This window comes from Scyliorhinus torazame, unplaced genomic scaffold (genome assembly GCF_047496885.1).
Source record: "Scyliorhinus torazame isolate Kashiwa2021f unplaced genomic scaffold, sScyTor2.1 scaffold_1039, whole genome shotgun sequence".
Classification (NCBI taxonomy): Eukaryota; Metazoa; Chordata; class Chondrichthyes; order Carcharhiniformes; family Scyliorhinidae; genus Scyliorhinus; species Scyliorhinus torazame.
Window position 1 is genome coordinate 34281 of NW_027308766.1, and position 6569 is coordinate 40849.

Consider the following 6569-nt stretch of genomic DNA (forward strand, 5'->3'; position numbering starts at 1 on the left):
GGAGGCAGTGAGGGGGAGGGTGTAGGATGAGGGTGTAGGATGAGGGGGAGGGTGTAGGATGAGGGGGCAGTGAGGTGGAGGGTTTAGAGTGAGGGGGAGGGTGTATGACGAGGAGGCAGTGAGGGGGAGGGTGTAGGATGAGGGGGAGGGTGTAGGATGAGGGGGAGGGTGTAGGATGAGGGGGATGTGAGGGGGAGGGTGTAGGATGAGGGGGAGGGTGGAGGATGAGGGGGCAGTGAGGGGGAGGGTGTAGGACGAGGGGGCAGTGAGGGGGAGGGTGTAGGATGAGGGGGAGGGTGTAGGATGAGGGGGAAGTGAAGGGGGAGGGTGAAGGATGAGTGGGCAGTGAGTGGGAGGGGGTAGGATGAGGAGGCAGTGAGGGAGGGTGTGTAGGATGAGGGGGCAGTGAGGGAGGGTGTAGGATGAGGAGGCAGTGAGGGGGAGGGTGTAGGATGAGGAGGCAGTGAGGGGGAGGGTGTAGGATGAGGGGGCAGTGAGGGAGGGTGTAGGATGAAGGGGCAGTGAGGGGGAGGGTGTAGGATGAGGGGGCTGTGAGGGGGAGGGTGTAGGATGAGGAGGCAGTGAGGAGGAGGGTGTAGGATGAGGGGGCAGTGAGGGAGGGTGTAGGATGAAGGGGCAGTGAGGGGGAGGGTGTAGGATGAGGGGGCTGTGAGGGGGAGGGTGTAGGATGAGGAGGCAGTGAGGGGGAGGGTGTAGGATGAGGAGGCAATGAGGGGGAGGGTGTAGGATGAGGAGGCAGTGAGGGGGACGGTGTAGGATCAGGAGGCAGTGAGGGGGAGGATGTAGGATGAGGGTGCTGTGAGGGGGAGGGTGTAGGATGAAGGGGCAGTAAGGGGGAGGGTGTAGGATGAGGGGGCTGTGAGGGGGAGGGTGTAGGATGAGGAGGCAGTGAGGGGGAGGGTGTAGGATGAGGAGGCAATGAGGGGGAGGGTGTAGGATGAGGAGGCTGTGAGGGGGAGGGTGTAGGATGAGGGGGCTGTGAGGGGGAGGGTGTAGGATGAGGAGGCAGTGAGGGGGAGGGTGTAGGATGAGGAGGCAATGAGCGGGAGGGTGTAGGATGAGGGGGCTGTGAGGGGGAGGGTGTAGGACGAGGGGGCAGTGAGGGGGAGGGTGTAGGATGAGGGGGAGGGTGGAGGATGAGGGGGCAGTGAGGGGGAGGGTGTAGGACGAGGGGGCAGTGAGGGGGAGGGTGTAGGATGAGGGGGAGGGTGTAGGATGAGGGGGAAGTGAAGGGGGAGGGTTTAGGATGAGTGGGCAGTGAGTGGGAGGGGGTAGGATGAGGAGGCAGTGAGGGAGGTTGTGTAGGATGAGGGGGCAGTGAGGGAGGGTGTAGGATGAGGAGGCAGTGAGGGGGAGGGTGTAGGATGAGGAGGCAGTGAGGGGGAGGGTGTAGGATGAGGGGGCAGTGAGGGAGGGTGTAGGATGAAGGGGCAGTGAGGGGGAGGGTGTAGGATGAGGGGGCTGTAAGGGGGAGGGTGTAGGATGAGGAGGCAGTGAGGGGGAGGGTGTAGGATGAGGTGGCAGTGAGGGAGGGTGTAGGATGAAGGGGCAGTGAGGGGGAGGGTGTAGGATGAGGGGGCTGTGAGGGGGAGGGTGTAGGATGAGGAGGCAGTGAGGGGGAGGGTGTAGGATGAGGAGGCAATGAGGGGGAGGGTGTAGGATGAGGAGGCAGTGAGGGGGACGGTGTAGGATCAGGAGGCAGTGAGGGGGAGGGTGTAGGATGAGGGTGCTGTGAGGGGGAGGGTGTAGGATGAAGGGGCAGTGAGGGGGAGGGTGTAGGATGAGGGGGCTGTGAGGGGGAGGGTGTAGGATGAGGAGGCAGTGAGGGGGAGGGTGTAGGATGAGGAGGCAATGAGGGGGAGGGTGTAGGATGAGGAGGCTGTGAGGGGGAGGGTGTAGGATGAGGGGGCTGTGAGGGGGAGGGTGTAGGATGAGGAGGTAGTGAGGGGGAGGGTGTAGGATGAGGAGGCAATGAGCGGGAGGGTGTAGGATGAGGGGGCTGTGAGGGGGAGGGTGTGGGATGAGGAGGCAGTGAGGGGGAGGGTGTAGGATGAGGCGGCAGTGAGGGGGAGGGTGTAGGATGAGGAGGCAATGAGGGGGAGGGTGTAGGATGAGGGGGCTGTGAGGGGGAGGGTGTAGGATGAGGAGGCAGTGAGGGGGAGGGTGTAGGATGAGGAGGCAGTTAAGGGGAAGGTGTAGGATGAGGAGGCAGTGAGGGGGAGGGTGTAGGATGAGGAGGCAGTGAGGGAGGGTGTGTAGGATGAGGAGGCAGTGAGGGGGAGGGTGTAGGATGAGGGGGCAGTGAGGGGAAGGGTGTAGGGTGAGGAGGCTGTGAGGGAGGGTGTGTAGGATGAGGAGGCAGTGAGGGGGAGGGTGTAGGATGAGGGGGCAGTGAGGGAGAGGATGTAGGATGACGGGGAGGGTGTAGGAATAGGAGGCAGTGAGGGAGGGTGTGTAGGATGAGGAGGCAGTGAGGGGGAGGGTGCAGGATGAGGGGGCAGTGAGGGGGAGGGTGTAGGATGAGGAGGCAGTGAGGGGGAGGGTGTAGGATGAGGAGGCAGTTAAGGGGAAGGTGTAGGATGGGGAGGCAGTGAGGGGGAGGGTGTAGGATGAGGAGGCAGTTAAGGGGAAGGTGTAGGATGAGGAGGCAGTGAGGGGGAGGGTGTAGGATGAGGAGGCAGTGAGGGAGGGTGTGTAGGATGAGGAGGCAGTGAGGGGGAGGGTGTAGGATGAGGGGGCAGTGAGGGAGGGTGTGTAGGATGAGGAGGCAGTGAGGGGGAGGGTGTAGGATGAGGGGGCAGTGAGGGGGAGGGTGTAGGATGAGGAGGCTGTGAGGGAGGGTGTGTAGGATGAGGAGGCAGTGAGGGGGAGGGTGTAGGATGAGGGGGCAGTGAGGGAGGGTGTGTAGGATGAGGAGGCAGTGAGGGGGAGGGTGTAGGATGAGGGGGCAGTGAGGGAGGGTGTGTAGGATGAGGAGGCAGTGAGGGGGAGGGTGTAGGATGAGGGGGCAGTGAGGGGGAGGGTGTAGGATGAGGAGGCTGTGAGGGAGGGTGTGTAGGATGAGGAGGCAGTGAGGGGGAGGGTGTAGGATGAGGGGGCAGTGAGGGGGAGGATGTAGGATGAGGGGGAGGGTGTAGGATGAGGGGGCTGTGAGGGGGAGGGTGTAGGATGAGGGGGCAGTGAAGGGGAGGGTGGAGGATGAGGGGGCAGTGAGGGGGAGGGTGTAGGATGAGGGGGAAGTGAAGGGGAGGGTGGAGGATGAGGGGGCAGTGAGGGGGAGGGTGTAGGACAAGGGGGTAGTGAGGGGGAGGGTGTAGGACAAGGGGGTAGTGAGGGGGAGGGTGTAGGATGAGGGGGAAGTGAAGGCGAGGGTGGAGGATGAGGGGGCAGTGAGTGGGAGGGTGTAGGATGAGGAGGCAGTGAGGGGGAGGGTGTAGGATGAGGAGGCAGTGAGGGGGAGGGTGTAGGATGAGGGGGAGGGTGTAGGATGAGGGGGAGGCTGTAGGATGAGGAGGCAGTGAGGGGGTGGGTGTAGGATGATGGGGCTGTGAGGGGGAGGGTGTAGGATGAGGAGGCAGTGAGGGGGAGGGTGTAGGATGAGGGGGCTGTGAGGGGGAGGATGTAGGATGAGGAGTCAGTGAGGGGTAGAGTGTAGGATGAGGGGGCAGTGTGAGGGTGTGTAGGTTGAGGAGGCAGTGAGGGGGAGGGTGTAGGATGAGGGGGCTGTGAGGGGGAGAGTGTAGGATGAGGAGGCAGTGAGGGGGAGGGTTTAGGATGAGGGGGCAGTGAGGGGGAGGGTTTAGGATGAGGGGGCAGTGAGGGGGAGGGTGTAGGATGAGGAGGCAGTGAGGGGGAGGGTGTAGGATGAGGAGGCAGTGAGGGAGGGTGTGTAGGATGAGGAGGCAGTGAGGGGGAGGGTGTAGGATGAGGGGGCAGTGAGGGGGAGGGTGTAGGATGAGGAGGCTGTGAGGGAGGGTGTGTAGGATGAGGAGGCAGTGAGGGGGAGGGTGTAGGATGAGGGGGCAGTGAGGGGGAGGATGTAGGATGACGGGGAGGGTGTAGGATGAGGAGGCAGTGAGGGAGGGTGTGTAGGATGAGGAGGCAGTGAGGGGGAGGGTGCAGGATGAGGGGGCAGTGAGGGGGAGGGTGTAGGATGAGGAGGCAGTGAGGGGGAGGGTGTAGGATGAGGAGGCAGTTAAGGGGAAGGTGTAGGATGGGGAGGCAGTGAGGGGGAGGGTGTAGGATGAGGAGGCAGTTAAGGGGAAGGTGTAGGATGAGGAGGCAGTGAGGGGGAGGGTGTAGGATGAGGAGGCAGTGAGGGAGGGTGTGTAGGATGAGGAGGCAGTGAGGGGGAGGGTGTAGGATGAGGGGGCAGTGAGGGAGGGTGTGTAGGATGAGGAGGCAGTGAGGGGGAGGGTGTAGGATGAGGGGGCAGTGAGGGGGAGGGTGTAGGATGAGGAGGCTGTGAGGGAGGGTGTGTAGGATGAGGAGGCAGTGAGGGGGAGGGTGTAGGATGAGGGGGCAGTGAGGGAGGGTGTGTAGCATGAGGAGGCAGTGAGGGGGAGGGTGTAGGATGAGGGGGCAGTGAGGGAGGGTGTGTAGGATGAGGAGGCAGTGAGGGGGAGGGTGTAGGATGAGGGGGCAGTGAGGGGGAGGGTGTAGGATGAGGAGGCTGTGAGGGAGGGTGTGTATGATGAGGAGGCAGTGAGGGGGAGGGTGTAGGATGAGGGGGCAGTGAGGGGGAGGATGTAGGATGAGGGGGAGGGTGTAGGATGAGGGGGCTGTGAGGGGGAGGGTGTAGGATGAGGGGGCAGTGAAGGGGAGGGTGGAGGGTGAGGGGGCAGTGAGGGGGAGGGTGTAGGATGAGGGGGAAGTGAAGGGGAGGGTGGAGGAAGAGGGGGCAGTGAGGGGGAGGGTGTAGGACAAGGGGGTAGTGAGGGGGAGGGTGTAGGACAAGGGGGTAGTGAGGGGGAGGGTGTAGGATGAGGGGGAAGTGAAGGGGAGGGTGGAGGATGAGGGGGCAGTGAGTGGGAGGGTGTAGGATGAGGAGGCAGTGAGGGGGAGGGTGTAGGATGAGGAGGCAGTGAGGGGGAGGGTGTAGGATGAGGGGGAGGGTGTAGGATGAGGGGGAGGCTGTAGGATGAGGAGGCAGTGAGGGGGTGGGTGTAGGATGATGGGGCTGTGAGGGGGAGGGTGTAGGATGAGGAGGCAGTGAGGGGGAGGGTGTAGGATGAGGGGGCTGTGAGGGGGAGGATGTAGGATGAGGAGTCAGTGAGGGGGAGAGTGTAGGATGAGGGGGCAGTGTGAGGGTGTGTAGGATGAGGAGGCTGTGAGGGGGAGAGTGTAGGATGAGGGGGCAGTGTGAGGGTGTGTAGGATGAGGAGGCAGTGAGGGGGAGGGTGTAGGATGAAGGGGCAGTGAGGGGGAGAGTGTAGGATGAGGGGGCAGTGTGAGGGTGTGTAGGATGAGGAGGCTGTGAGGGGGAGAGTGTAGGATGAGGGGGCAGTGTGAGGGTGTGTAGGTTGAGGAGGCAGTGAGGGGGAGGGTGTAGGATGAGGGGGCTGTGAGGGGGAGAGTGTAGGATGAGGAGGCAGTGAGGGGGAGGGTTTAGGATGAGGGGGCAGTGAGGGGGAGGGTTTAGGATGAGGGGGCAGTGAGGGGGAGGGTGTAGGATGAGGAGGCAGTGAGGGGGAGGGTGTAGGATGAGGGAGAGGGTGTAGGATGAGGAGGCAGTGAGGGGGAGGGTGTAGGATGAGGGGGAGGGTGTAGGATGAGTGGGCTGTGAGGGGGAGGGTGTAGGATGAGGGGGAGGGTGTAGGATGAGGGGGCTGTGAGGGGGAGGGTGTAGGATGAGGGGGCAGTGAGGGGGAGGGTGTAGGATGAGTGGGCTGTGAGGGGGAGGGTGTAGGACGAGGGGGCAGTGAGGGGGAGGGTGTAGGATGAGGGGGCAGTGAGGGGGAGGGGTAGGATGAGGGGGCTGTGAGGGGGAGGGTGTAGGATGAGGGGGAGGGTGTAGGATGAGGAGGCTGTGAGGGCGAGGGTGTAGGATGAGGGGGAGGGTGTAGGATGAGGGGGAGGGTGTAGGATGAGGGGGCTGTGAGGGGAAAGGTGTAGGATGAGGGGGAGGGTGTAGGATGAGGGGGCAGTGAGGGGGAGGGTGTAGGATGAGGGGGAGGGTGTAGGATGAGGGGGCAGTGAAGGGGAGGGTGTAGGATGAGGAGGCGATGAGGGGGCTGTGAGGGGGAGGGTGTAGGATGAGGGGGAGGGTGTAGGATGAGGAGGCAGTGAGGGGGAAGGTGTAGGATGAGTGGGCTGTGAGGGGGAGGGTGTAGGATGAGGGGGAGGGTGTAGGATGAGGGGGCAGTGAGGGGGAGGGTGTAGGATGAGGGGGAGGGTGTAGGATGAGGGGGCAGTGAGGGGGAGGGTGTAGGATGAGGGGGAGGGTGTAGGATGAGGGGGCAGTGAAGGGGAGGGTGTAGGATGAGGAGGCGATGAGGGGGCTGTGAGGGGGAGGGTGTAGGATGAGGGGGAGGGTGTAGGATGAGGAG